We start from the raw sequence: 15,418 nt of genomic DNA, 5'->3' as shown, positions 1-15,418 counted from the left end.
TTATGGAGTACATGTTTTTTTGTGTGTTTACTGTGTCCCATAATCATGGTAATCCAATCATATATAATATACACAAAAAGTTTGAATTATGTCTTGAATCAAAGATGTTTATAACGTAAGAAAACGAGCAAGATTCGCAACATTAGCTTTAAGTATCGTAGACAATTTTTGCCTACTGCGGCAGTATAAATGAAGCAAAATCAAAATACGATTACCGCGATCGATTGATCATGAACGTGCCAATTCGTGACCATTCATGACTTTTTCATTAGTCGCTGAAAAAAACTAGCTGTTGTCGAGAGATTATTTTGACAGTTGGGACATGCGTTAGTGGCTGTTGCCGTCGGGTAGAGAGGTGGTTGTTGTGGAATAAGAGTAAATGTGTGGACTGTCCGCCAGGAGAAAATATAGTGGCCGTTGTGGAGAGGTGGCCGTTGTAGAGAGGTAGCCGTTGTTGAGAGGTGGCCGTTAGTGGAGAGGTAGCCGTTGTAGAGAGGTAGCCGTTGTGGAGAGGTGGCCGTTAGTGGAGAGGTGGCCGTTGTAGAGAGGTGGCCGTTGTGGAGAGGTGGCCGTTAGTGGAGAGGTAGCCGTTGTTGAGAGGTGGCCGTTAGTGGAGAGGTAGCCGTTGTAGAGAGGTGGCCGTTGTGGAGAGGTGGCCGTTAGTGGAGAGGTAGCCGTTGTTGAGAGGTGGCCGTTAGTGGAGAGGTGGCCGTTGTTGAGAGGTGGCCGTTAGTGGAGAGGTGGCCATTGTAGAGAGGTGGCCGTAGTGGAGAGGTGGCAGTTGTAGAGAGGTGGCCGTTGTGGAGAGGTGGCCATTGTAGAGAGGTGGCTGTTGTGGAGAGGTGGCCGTTGTAGAGAGGTGGCCGTTAGTGGAGAGGTGGCCATTGTAGAGAGGTGGCTGTTGTGGAGAGGTGGCAGTTGTAGAGAGGTGGCCGTTGTGGAGAGGTGGCCGTTGTAGAGAGGTGGCCGTTTTTGCAGAGGTGGCCATTGTAGAGAGGTGGCCGTTGTGGAGAGGTGGTCATTGTAGAGAGGTGGCTGTTAGTGGAGAGGTGGCCATTGTAGAGAGGTGGCCGTTTTGGAGAGGTGGCCGTTGTAGAGAGGTGGCCGTTAGTGGAGAGGTGGCCGTTGTAGAGAGGTGGCCGTTGTGGAGAGGTGGCCATTGTAGAGAGGTGGCCGTTGTGGAGAGGTGGCCGTTGTAGAGAGGTGGCCGTTGTAGAGAGGTGGCCGTTGTTGAGAGGTGGCCGTTAGTGGAGAGGTAGCCGTTGTTGAGAGGTGGCATTTGTAGAGAGGTGGCCGTTGTGGAGAGGTGGCCGTTGTAGAGAGGTGGCCGTTGTGGAGAGGTGGCCGTTAGTGGAGAGGTGGCCGTTGTAGAGAGGTAGCCGTTGTAGAGAGGTGGCCGTTGTGGAGAGGTGGCCGTTAGTGGAGAGGTGGCCGTTGTAGAGTTGGCCGTTTTAGAGAGGTGGCCGTTGTGGAGAGGTGGCCGTTTTAGAGAGGTGGCCGCTGTGAAGAGGCGGCCGTTAGTGGAGGTTCGACTTTATAACTTATTGACTGAAAAAGTTTACCTCATTAGGCTAATAGAAGCGAAACGGCGCGCTTCACATGTTGTATGCCTCGTTAGTAAAGCCAAGAAACGAAACAAGCTCGGTGCATATGTAATATACCTTTCTTCTAAGATTCGCTTGGACCGTAACGTTTACGATCCAGGCCTATTTTAAGAGGGTTGATATGAAGTCATCAGAACATAACGGTGCTTATATTACCCCACCTTTTCGCACCAATATGCTCATTTCAAGCAAGAGGACATTTTTCACCTGTCTTAATTTCAGAAATAAGTGACATCATTTCTCTATTTTACTGTCTTGTAATTGTAAGTCCATTTACTGTGGAGGGTGGGGTTCTGACTCCAGCAATGGCCCAGCTTCGGTGTATTAAAATACTAACATGACTCCGAGGCGGTTAAGGGATCAAAATTGCACATTTTCACGGCTCTACTGTCTCGTAATTCCCAGAAGCGAATTGAGCACACAGAAAACCAAACAAAATATTGAAAAATGCCCAGAAAGCCTCGGAGTCATGTTAGAATTTTAAAATATCGAACGTGGACTATTTTAGAGACCCCAAGTTCAGGCGAACCCTCCTGTCCTACGTTGGATTAGTTGTTCCGTTCGGATGCCGCTACAGCAAAAACACCTGATCACTCCCCCACCCTTGAGGCAATCTTGTACCTAGAGTTCGCCAGATGTTTGTTCAGCGGGTAGTCTGTCCTGGCGTTTCCGCTGACCGCTTAGCCCGCGGTCTGTAAGTAAGAAGTTGCCCTTGAACGCTATGGCAGGTCAACGTCATATGATACGTGTGCTGTGGTTTGAAAGAGACGTTTGACAAAGACGTTACGATAGTTTTAGCTCTAAATCGAATTTCTGCCCTTATAGGCATTTTCTTTGGAAATGCTTTACCCTACGTATACTTTGGGTGCTTGTCTTCTATTGAGCTCCGGGGGGGTACTTTAGGAATTTCTGGGTGGGGATGTGCCGCTGGGACCAGGGATAGTTCAGCTGAATTTTGCTACCCTATACTAGAGTAACCTCCCCCAAATCCCCCCTATCCTAGAGTAGCTGTTTTCCAGAAACTACAGAGGTCACTAGCACAGCCTAGCCAAAACAAAACCTTATACCACAATCCCTAGTCTAGATAAAATCTTCAAGCAACTGATCAGTTTCCTGAAAATTGATACCCTATTCTAGACCTAAACGCTCTGATTTATATACCCTATCCTAGAGTAAACTGCTTGAAAACCATACCCTCACAGCGGCACATACCTATATAGCCCATATATGGCAGCAACCCCCCCCCCCCCGGTATTGAGCGAAGTTCCACAAAAATGTGTATAAAGAATTTTGAGGTATCTTTGAATTTCTTCAAAAAGGATATAAATTATGCATTCACGGAAGGCTGGACTTAATGCGGACAAATTTGCAACTTTTAGGATGCTTCCGAAAAGTTTTTATCGCTCATTCGTTTTGAAAATGACCTTTATACACTCTATAACTGGCTAAACGCAATAAGACTTGCTCAAATTCGAAAAAACATCAAAACATGTGAATCAGTCAAACGCAATGCTGAGCTGTTTTTGTAATTTTTAAGGCTACTTTCACCAAATCACCGATTAAACCAAAATTCGTCGATGGATTTCCTTTAAAAAATTTCAGTGTTGCAATTGATTACTGTACTACAAAATCCCCTTGAATTTCGTGTCCGTTAAAAACTTAAAGTTGTGTAACGTAGGCGCAAAATTGAGCAAAGTACTGAAGAGATCTCATAGATCTGGCTAAGGTTTTGCTTTGGAATTTCCTAATGTCTCGAGTTTATACAACATCAAATACCCATACAGCATGCGAGAATTTTCCGCGCTTGGTTGCCCTCCGTAATCTATTCGCTATTGTTTTCTCCTTTTCTGCAGCACTACCATATTTTGGAAAGATTTCAGAGGGCAACCAGGCACGGTTTATTCTCGCCTGCTGCAACAGCGGACGAACAATTACCATTAAAGCGGCACACAGGTCAATTTTTCTGATCCCATCTCCATACGCATACCGTGGGAGAACTGTTTTGCGGTTCCCAACCAACAGCTACCAGTTCTCTACGGTGGCGGTGGCAAGTAAACCAGTGCTATTGCACTCTTCTCGGTAGTAAAGGGCCGGGTGGATGGTCGCAAGGGGGACTTCTCGTCTCGAAGTCTCGACACCTCTCGCCATGCTGATGAGTCCTAAATAGGAAGAAACAGCTATCCATTGCTACCACTACCGGAGTGATAGGGTCTTTCGCATGCGTAAGGTACTGACCGTACCGCGGGGTTGGTACGCTTGCTTCCCGGGGGTACTCCTGGGAATTCTTGGTGGGGATGTGCCGCCCAGTTCTCCAAATTCTGACCCGATTTCAGACCAGAAAATGTAATTTTCCACATCCGTTTTCAGACTAAAACTCTAAAATCCATCCCCGTTTTCAGACCTGGTCTTTAGGCAGAAATTATGTTATCATTACTTAGATTAGAGCGCAAACACAAAAACTATTCAAATCCACTTCGAATTCGCATATTTCTCTTTCTTTCCTTCTCATTTGGAATTGAAATGATAAATACGTTTATACTCTCCGTAGTTCCCTCGAAAACCATACCCGCTTTCAGACCAAAACGGCCCAAAACCCTACCTGATGGGACGACACATACCCATATGGCTTATATAAGGGAGCACCCCCCCCCCCCCCCTCTCCCGGGGTGTGCTTCAGTGCTCAAACTGGTATTGTTAACAAAAAATTACGTTGGAGGTAAGACCGGGTAAATCGGCTGGGGCCTTCGTTGTTTGCAAGGAATTTGCAGTAGATAGCCTGCTAGATAAATCTGATCCTGCTTTGTTCTAAGGCCTGGGAAAAAGGAACTGATTACAGCCGCTCCTGGTTAGCTCAATTGCATAAACGCCGGTACGGGTACCGGATGGCGCGAGTTTTAGAGGTAACACTTTCTCCTAAGTCAATTGAATTTACACAAGAGCCATAATGAGATGCTCTTGATTTACAAATGTAATGAAATTTCTTATCAGGACAATAAACCCGTAGGTACCGTCTCAGAACACTTGCAAGCAAGCTCATATGAAATTCCTTGGGATGTTAGAATCTAAACACTACCCGTAAACAGTGGAGGAAGTTGTCCTCTCGCAGGCCTCGCTGGATTAGCTTGAAAGGCTTCTGAGTGAATAAGACTACAACACAGCACATACGGAAAGAAGAAATTTTTTGGCCGGGAACTGCACCTTATTAATAAGTTCAGGAATGAACCCCCTAAAGGTGCGTCTCTGTGATTGTCTTTAAAACAATCCTTCTCTACTAACTGGAAGTTTATCTTGCCCTTTTGCTTAACACAACGCGTAAAAGCACACGCCCCTTACAAACCTCGTACTCCGAGCCTCTCCCTTTTGTCCATCATGGGAAGTACCTCCTACCAACCCCTGGGGCAACAATGGACTCATAATACTCAAAAAGGTGCTTTATTGATGTAATAAAACTTACACTAAAAGTGACGGTATAAGATGTTTTCATTGCAGCTACAAATGCCGAATAAAGGGGTAGTTCAGTTATCTAACGAGCTGTATTTCTCCAACTAGACAAGAACTACTAAGTTCAGTTAAGAGTTAATTCATGTTTCCAAAAAAGGTTGGTCCATTTTAAAATGTGTAAACTTATACTCACTAAAATACACCCGCAAATGAGGACCAAGAGGTTTACCAACCTCCTGGAAGAATTTGCAATTTTAATAACCAAAAATATAAGAAGCTTTTTTGCCAGACTTAAATAAAGTAGGTTCTTATTTGCGGGTGCTTACTTTATCAGTGGTCACCCAAAGCAAGCCATAAAAAAACTGCAGCATGATAACTGAAACAATTGTAACAAAACTTTCAACAAAATTCACTTTTAAAAGTGTGGACTTTACAACTTTTCAAATTATGTACATAATTGTGACCTTCGCTAACTAAAAGTGAAAAAAGGATCATTTTGCCCGTATCCGTGTTTGTGAGCTGTGTCCGACCCAAATAAATTCCCCTTAGCTTCTAGCTGTCATGGAGGTTTTCTTTTTCTGCTTTAGTCCTCCCGATTTCTACCGCAGCAGCAATATCGTTTAAGTCCAGCCAATTTTTTAAACACACGATCATATGGCTCCAATGATCGTGTCCATTTTGGTAGCCATTTCCAATCTTGGACGGCCTTTGGCAAAACTTTTGGGGCTTTCCTCTGAAGGATGTTGACAATGATGGTGAACAGCAAAAGAAGTGCAATTGGAACTGCCACACCAACCAGGACTTGCCAACCAGCCAGTGACAAGCCAAATATAGCTGCCGGAAGGAGAAAGAATCCAAAAATCAGGTAAGCCAAGGCAAACCAGCGGTACTCTGCAGTTTTGTTGCCCAGGAATTTTGCCGTGTTGATAGGCAATTTGCGAACGTAAGGGACTGGATACCATAATATGATACCAGAAATATTGAAGAACAGATGGCAGAAGGCAATCTGGAGGGCTTTGTCCAAGTTTGAGGTACTTGCCAGGGCTGCCAGAATGCCCGTTGCAGTTGTTCCGATGTTTGCACCCAAAGTGAGTGGAAAGGCGTGCTCAAGAGACACCACCCCGACTCCGATAAGAGGCGTAAGGGCAGAGGTGAAGATGGAACTGGACTGAACCAACATTGTTAACCCAGCACCAACAAAAATGGCAAAGTAACCAGTGAGATTCCTAAATGGTCCTAGGAAGTCTGCGTTGACGGTCTTCTTGATAATCTTGGCCATCTGACTGCGAAGCATGGAATGAAGGATTTTGACGATTAGTATAAGGCAGACACAAAGAAGAGCGATAGCTATCACCAGGATTATGACACCAACTTCTGTGTCACTCAGTGAAGTGTCCGCAAAAAGGAAGCAGGAAGGATCTGTTGTAGACGACTCGTTCACAAGTTTATAACTTATACTCCCAGTGGTAACATTTTCCACAGTCTTATTGACCTCCCCAATGAGAGTTTTCGGCTTGCAACTTTTGATGAGAGACTTTGATTCAAGAGATTTGTCTTCAAGAGCAATTTTCGTTGTGATTTTTTTTATCCAACTGAATAATGAGCTTGGTAAATGGTTCCGTTATTGTTTTCAACAACTTTTGGTTGACACCTACATTTGTTTTGAGACTGAGGGAGTCAATGATCTTTCCAGTTAGTCGGCGCAAGTAGCCGGAAGCTTTTTCCAGAGGCAAAAACACAATGACAGACAACCAGTTGAATATATCGTGTACGACGGCTCCAGCAAAGGCCTGACGGAATTCATTTCGCTCGGCAGCTTCAGCCAAGGAGACAATGGTGTTGGTGACTGATGTTCCAATGTTCGCTCCCATTACGATTGGAATTGCAGGCTTAACATCCACAACTGAAAGGTAAAGTTCTGATAAGTACCTGACATACGTTTGAAAACGGAGGTAACCCTAGCTTAAGGGTGTCAATTATATTTGCCCAACAAGGGCCAGTATGGGGATTCTAGCGATTGCCGTTCAGGAGTTAAAAAAGTAATAAGAATGCCAGGGACTAACAACACGGTTCCTTTACTTCATTCTTACGCGACCTATGAATAATATGTTTTGTTTGGCATGGCCGTCTTGCCTGGCAATATTTAGTTTGGCCTGGTACAGTAATACAAGTGTCGCGGACCCTAAATTCCTTTTATCCTGTTGACTTCTAAAAACATACAGAGTGTGTACTTCTCATCTGACTTCTGTCCCTTTCATATACTTGAAACTTGAAGTGTGCAGTTTTTGGAAAAGAATTTGTGACAATTTTTATAGCACTTTCCTCTCTAAGTAAGCTTTCGAGCAATTCTTTTTTCATGCATCGTAGAGAGTCACGTAGGATCAAATCGCAGCTGTCAGCGTCAATGAAAACAAATATGCACATCAGCTCCAAACCGGTTTGATGAGATATATGATCCTAAAATTGCATGGAAATAAGATTCGTAGCTCCTGTGACCTAGCCTGGTAAATATCTTCCAGGGGCACCCAACGAGAATATAGTTCAAAACCACTTAAACATAGCACTGTTAAACGTATTTTAGTATTTAAACGGTAGACATAGGCATATTTTTATCCCCTAAAAATTTTTCATCTGTTCGGATTTCCTAGCTGAAAGTCTAGTGATCCGAAAATTATAGGGATCAAAACTTACCTTTTCGAAAATGTCAGCCAGAAAAAAGGCTCCCGAAAATTCTGGGTGACCTATTAGAGTAAAACTCTGTTAAAAAAGGGCAATTATACAATTTTTTAGATGTTCGAAAATCCTAGGAGAGGCAGGCAAGCAATGAATTTTACAACAAATGTTCCGAAAAAATCTAGATCTCAAATCGTCTTCCGAACAGATATTTTCCGAAAATTGACGTTGGGTGCCCCTGATCTTCCAAAACCATGCAACATTGTTGTTATAAAATACAAAACTTACTGCGAGCAGCCACCATTGCGACCACGATGGAAGTTGTAGTGGACGAGCTTTGAACAAGAACAGTTGCCAGGATGCCAATCATAAGGCCAGCAACGGGGTTGCTGAGAATTTCATTCGAAGCGAAGGCTTCGCCAGCGGCTTTTCCTCCCAACAAGCGAATGGCACTGCTTAGGAAATCCAACGAACAGATGAACAAGTACAGAAGACCAAGGAGTAAGACAATCTTGGTAAACGCCAAAGCGACGCGAAGAAACTTTCCTTTGCAGTCGAGCTCTATTGGTCAGGGAACAGAAAGATTCGATCACACAATCATAAGTCCAATGGCGGATCCAAAAATGTTTTTGGAGACCGCACAACACCCCCCCCCCCCCCCTCCCCCTCCACCCCCCTTATCTCAAGGTCTGGATCCGGCACTGAAGTCGCAATTGTTGGTAACGAATTGTTGTTAGCAACAGGTTTCAAGGCATTTGTAAACCCTGTTGTGATTTGATGTGAGGTTATCATTTGACATTGTTACATCGGCATTGACAAGAAAACATTATTCTCGTTTGCATTATGTATCAGTTGTTGTTCTCTGTATGTAACATGTTTTGCTAGTTGAAACGAGTTTCTTGCTAAATGATAAGAAAGTAAGGGCCAAAAAGAGGGAAAATAATGCCAACAACAACAATTTATTCAGGTATTTCTATTTATGTACATGGTATTTACGTTTTTCTACTATTTTTTTTTTCTTTCCTTTTCTCTTTTTTTCTTTGTTTTCAGAAATATATCGCGTGACTCCATTTGAATAAGCCTTAACTGAGCTGCTTTAAAATACTTTGCCTTTCCTAATATTGATACTACAACTGAAATGACGATGGTGATGCTAAAAGCTTAATTTTTGATCACTTAGCACGTAAGATGATGCGTCCTCCTTTTTCTTGACTCTATGTCTCTATTACTCTATGACGCCAAGCTCTGCCTTTGCAACTTTGATAAGTATGAAGCAAGGAGAGAAAACGCAAGAAATTGTGGCTAAATACGTATGTGATCGCTTCCGCGAAAGAGATAGACGCGTTAAATATAACCTTGTTTAGTTGTATAAATTCTACAAATGTACACCTCTGTAATTATTGCACTAAAATCTTTGTTATCGTTGTAAACACATGTGTCTGTAGGCGCTCTGTCGATAATAAAGCAGTTATCCTATCCTATCCTATCCTATCCTTTTTGAACGATGGGTGACAGTATCAAGTCATCGCATTAAATTTATGATATCACGTACTAGTTCAGCATTTTCATTTTCAATAAAGTTCCGTTATTGCTGTCACTTTTAAGTTTGCGAGTTCTGAAGAATTACTTCGCACGAATTTCTAGAATCCTGTTATTATGCTTTGATAATTGTTGACACAAATTTCCTACAATTAAAAGCCCGCGGGATTTTGAAGATGAAAGTTTCCCCACAAAAGAGGCCTTTGATTACATTTATTTATTTAATTATCTATTTATTAACGCATTATTACTTTTAAAACCATTTAATACCCGCGGGGGTCATTTTCGGAATTTTGTGGTATGACGAAGTTAGTCGAAGAATACAACCAGACTGAACGCAACGAAACTTACCAGACCATTTTGGTCCAAGATCCTGAAGTTCGGGCAGAGCCCAAGGATCAAAATCTTCCTCAATCTGATTTTCTTTCCATCCGGGTTTATTTCCTGCGTTTTCTCCTGGGTCTGCTAGATACCCTTTGTTTTCGTTCTGCGAAAAGTAATTAATGGAAGTAAAAAATGTTTGCAACAAGTCAAGGTCTTTGAAAAATGACCAAAGAGAATATGGAACCTACTGCATGGTAATGTCCGTTGCGATTTGCCATTTCCACGTCTTCATGTTTGGATGAAACTCTCGTGACGTCCTCCATGATGCAAATGACGAGATTTGGAAGATTCTTCAAATATAAAGAATAAGGAATAAAGGAATGAGTTGACAGGGCAAATACTTAGAAGCCGCCTCTATTGTTGGCAATATTTAGTAAACACTTTCTCTCACAATGACGTACTCAAAAATAAACTGACCTTTTTGATCAGCTTAAAGCACCTCCGAGTTTCTATTCCCAACTACTCTATCCACATATAAATCTAGCAAAACGTTTTCTAACAGCTTATCCTGACTACTAAAACCTTACCAAAAAAGACGAATTTATACTACTGACTTTGTCCTACAGGAGCTTATAAATCAAACGAATCGACGAATCACGCACCTCACTTCTCTTACGTGCAAAGACTTATGGCTGTCGTAATAGGGTTTTTGTTTTAGGCTATTTTAATAAGTAAGAGAATCCAAACATTTTATCACTGTAAATTTCTTAAACTGTAGCTACATCCTAATTGACACAGTAGTGTAAAGGTTTCAATACTCACTTACTGGTAGGAGCAGAGGTTGCCTTTATTGCCTTTCTTAATATACCAATGTCCCACAAAGCAAGACAAACGCTTGAAATACTTCAAGAAAATATGTTCAATCTAGTACCATTTTTCGGACGCCAAAGGCCAAAGCTAATTAAAAGATTCATGAAACCTGCGATGGGCCGGGCCGAATTTCAGGAGCACACCAATATTTTATTCCCTAACCGCTGGGTATCAAGACTACTGAGAAAAGTTAATCACTGGACGAATTAAGGAAATTAGGTCATCGTTTCTTTTTAGTTATCATGCCAGTGATCACACATTGTCTGAAGAAAAATCATGTTCAAAAAAGAAAATGTCAGTTATATTATCATAGGTCAATTGACACTACTCACTTAAGATGTCTGTTTCAATATAAGTGATGTTGTTGAGCTCTGGAATTTTTCGATTCCCAAAGTTGAACATTGAACACTGCCCATCTTTCAGTTTTCTGTTGAACGTCCTCAATTTGGTCGCCGGTAGTTAGTTAGCTTTCATGTCAACCTTCCTCGTGTGCCTTGCCTCCACTTACTTAGTGAGTCAAATTATCAGAACAAATTCGAATAAAGCTATCCTTGATTTCCTTATCATAATATTATTTTTAGCCAAACGCGTTCGCTGCTGACGCCGTCGTGTTTGCTTATAAAGTTCTTTCAGGTCTCTCAGCTAACATGAATCTCACCCTGTCGGTGATTGGTCGCTTCAAAGGGTCATACTCTTCTACATGCACAACTGCGTTTTTTTCTCGCGTTCTCATACTGATATAATAAAAGAGAAATATCCTATCTATTCTTAGTCCATACTGTAAGTTAAGAAAATACGTTTTGTTTTTGTTCTTCGAACTTGCGCCTTAAATGCGATTGGCAAATCCTTGTCCACTTTGGAGCACAATCTTTGAACGTATTTCTCCTGCTGGAAAATTTTGTTACTACCCCATCAAAGAAAGTGTTTCTTGCAGTTTTAGAGGTCATGCCGATCTTCTTTGTGTCAAATATTGGAACTTTTAGCATGATTACAAATATAGTAAAGAGGTTATGTCATTTTTCCTCTTCTTCTAAGTATACTCTTTTAAGTTCCTGTAGAATTTCCTTCGATACTTAAAATAAAAACAGCATAAACCAATTTTGTATTTTCGTCCTTGCGATCTTATCTTGCGATCCCGTTTTCTCACCACCTGTGTAAGTGCAGCTTTATTCAAAATTTGGCTTGTAGCGCTTTTTTTGTATATCTCTGAAACGACTCGAACGAATTTTTTTAAAATCTCTTCACATAATCTTCATAATTTATATAATAATGCCTGAAACTTTCATTAAGATTGATTCACTGCAACACCTTGAAATTTCAAACCAACCTATCCTACGAACTGGTCAAAAACCCGCGCTACAACATTCACTGTTTTGACGTTATGCTAATTTTTCCAAATTAATGCCGACAATACATATATCCATGACTAGTACATTTCAGTGTGAGTAATGTCAATGTTTTACATTCAAAAGATGCGATAAATTCAAACTAAAATGAACTATTCATGGAGGTATGTATATATAGTTCGCATTATTTTGGAAAATTAGTATAAAGTCAAAACAGTGAATGTTGTAACGCAGATTTTTGACAGGTTCGTAGGATAGGTTTGTCTTGAAATTCCAAGGTGTTGCCGTGAATAAATCTTAACGAAAACTTCAGACATTATTATATACGTTATGACGATTATGTGAAGAGATTTTAAAAAAATTCGTTCGACTCGTTTTAGAGATATACAAAAAAGCGCTAAAAATTTTGAATGAAGTTCCACTTATACAGGTGGTGAGAAAAAGGGTTAGTTTTCAAGATCGCAAGAACGAAAATACACCAAAGTTTCCTTGCCTCAAAATATGATATTAGGCAGCATTTGACCCTACTAAAGAATAATTTGAGTCACTTATAAGGTTTTATTAAAAAATCTATCTCGGCTATTGAAAATTCAAGGTTTGAAATATATTTTTGTTTTAGTCGAATTCAAACATACAGAATTTTTTACTTCTTACGGACATTGTTTGCTAAACACCAAACTTTAAGTTCCTAGTGTTGGATTTTCAGCAGCTGGTCTAGATCACACAAAATCCGGCTTTTGTCAGTTTCAAAGTTTTTTGTTTATTGTTGTCATAGTAATTACTTAAAACTACATTTTCACAAATTTCAATCCATAGCCAGTTACTGGTGATAATTTTATAGCGATTGGACAAGGAAAAACTACTTTTAAGGCGATTGAAAAATATCGGTATGGCCTCTGAAAAACTGTATCGAAAAACCTTAATATCATATGCGTTTTTAAGCACCTAATTACAACAATAAACTTAGGAGGAATATTAAACATTTCCTGAAAAAGACGACACAACGCAGTGACAACGTTTGAGTTTCGAACGAAGACCTATTTTGGATACACCCGGCGACAGCGACAGCAACATTAGCAACAAGCCAAACAACAACTTTCACACATGCATCACGCCATGTGTGCTTTGATGGAGACTTAACAGATCCAACGACGCGGACGGCAACGAGAACGTCAAAAAATAGGTTTTATAAGCAAAACAACAACTTTGCATGTGCATCACGCTTTTTTGTAAATTTCTTTCCCCGTTTTTGCACTACTACGACGTGAAAATTCCTAATTTCGCGTTTTACGGAGGACGGACGTAAACAAGCAACGACGAAATTTTATTTCTCTTTCTGTACTTGGATCTGGTCCCTAGGAATTCAACTCTAGGAGGGTTCGCCTACATTTCACAAAGTAAGTGGGTGGGAATTATAATTGCGATAATGACTAAAAGAACTCAAATTCACTTTTTAAGCGACGTTCCCATTGCCGTCACGTCGTTGGATCTTAAAGTGCCTGATGTTAGTGTACAACCACGACATGAAGATGTCTAAATTCATGTTTTATAGAGAACGTAAAGAAGCCGACGAAGAAATTGTCTTTCTCTTTCTGAACTTGCAAATGGTTCTCAGTAATTCAACTTAAGGAAGGTTCACTTAAATTTGACAAGGTAAGTGATTTGGAATAATTGCGATAAAGATTGAAAGGGTGGGTTCGATTGGGAAATCTGGATTCAGATTTTAAACGCCGGATTTCGGATTAACAATCGAACGTGAAATTTGAAACGGATTTCAGCGCTGAGATATCTACTCTTAGATTCCCATTCTTTCGGGGTTTTTTTTTTTGGGAAATCCGACAAAGGAATTGATAAACAGTTCTTAAGAACAGCGGTCTTGCACACGCACTGATAATTAGCAAAACGAAGACCACTGTTCACGAGAATAGTTTTACAAATCCTTTTCTGGATTTCCCAATCGAACGGTACAAAGGAAATCCATGAAATCCGGATTTGGATTTCTTAATTGAAATCCTCCATGAGAACGGATTTCTCGGAGGCAAAATCCGTTTTCTGTGGTTTTCGGATTTCGCGTGCGATTTCAAAATCCGAAATCCGGATTTCCCAATCGAACATTTCCTTCTCCTCACTGTTCTCTGATCTTTATTTTAGGTTCCCTTAAGGATCAGTTTACAAAATAGCGGAAATCTTGCGGAAATATATTGAGAGGATGACAAAGGATGCTAATTACATATGTGTTGCAATAAGTCATTTTTTCTATATATGTCCAGCTGGCGATGTTTTGAAAACAAACCTAACGAAATTTGTCATCATTTGAAGTGAAAAGGCGTCAATAGACATGTTTCTTTGGACAAGGTCCAAACTCACACTAACAAAGGAAAAGGATATGAGAAAAGGGAAAAGCAAGAAAAAAGAAACGAGGAGAAAGGAAAAAGGAATGATTGCACTAGTAGTTTTTATAATGGCTTCTTTGCAGATAGTTCTTGGCCGAAAAAAATTGTTGGGCACAAAAGGTCCATTTGGCGGTAACGTTTTCAAAAGTCATACGGGTCAAGCTGCTTTTCTGCAATCCCTGTCTTGCACCTTAGTGGGCCGTATAGAGCATATTCAGTCACGTGGCCAGAGGCTTAGATACAAATTTTTTGGAGAAAAAATAAGTTTTAACAAAAGAAAAGGGTTTAACTTAGCTTGCGAAGCAGGCGCTTGGAAGTAGTGGGCACAAGAAAAAACGGGCGCGTGAGAAGGAGACACGCGCGGGGAGGGGAGGGGAGGTTTAACTCCCAAAGGATTGGTTTAAATGACCAATAAAGATAAAACAGTCGTGGAATCCATGGCATTTTACATAACTGAACGACTTTCCTCTTAAGTATCCTCTTTTGAAAGTGAGCAGTAAACAGATCTTAAGAAGTCAAGAGACAGGCAAATGCCTCTGAAGCTGATCAGCTTACAAGTGAAAAGGAACCGAGGCAGAGGATAGATGGTGCGACACAAATGACGGGGGAAGCGACATACAGTCATCTTTTTATTGCAACATTCTCTATCCTCAAGGGAGATAAGGCCTGGGTGGAAGGTGTGTTCGGCCCATATGATTTATTGGCAATATCTCTCACTAGGAGACTTAGAACAAAATGAAATTTTTTCCAAAATTAAATCTTGAGGTCTTTTTGTGCCTGAACGTTTAATTATGGTCACGTGACATGTCACGTGACCAAAATTGGTGGCGAATTTACTTTGTTTGAATAAATAATTTGGCATTTCTTGTAGGAAACATACCAAACTTTCTACGTTTTGAATGAATTTACTCGAAGTTTAAAAGTAAAGTTTTGAATTATTCAAGATTTAATTTGGGCATATAAAATTATGTTTTTCCTCATAATTTTTTATTTGAAGTGCAATGGACGGTCATTCCAAACGTAAAGTGGTCACGTGACGTATCATTGTCTTATTAACACAATATTCATAGTTTAAAATGTTAAGGACGATGAGTTCTTAAGGTGTGCCAAATTTTGATTCAGCTTCATCATGCGCGTCGAAGGTCATAGGCAAGAATCAGTTTCCAGAGGGAAACCCTAGACTTGCTACAAGTCGACCTCACGAGCTTTTTAGCGAGCGGAGTGAGGT

General features: G+C 40.9%; 1 pseudogene; it reads right to left on the bottom strand.

The window, feature by feature from the left end:
• Positions 1–5,020: 5,020 nt before the first annotated feature.
• LOC140931073 (sodium-dependent phosphate transport protein 2B-like) lies at positions 5,021–11,053 on the bottom strand (annotated as a pseudogene).
• Positions 11,054–15,418: the final 4,365 nt, after the last annotated feature.

Source organism: Porites lutea, chromosome 3 (assembly GCF_958299795.1).
Source record: "Porites lutea chromosome 3, jaPorLute2.1, whole genome shotgun sequence".
In the NCBI taxonomy this organism is placed as follows: domain Eukaryota; kingdom Metazoa; phylum Cnidaria; class Anthozoa; order Scleractinia; family Poritidae; genus Porites; species Porites lutea.
Note: the sequence above shows the minus strand (reverse complement) of the source record. Positions and strands in the feature narration are given on the sequence as shown.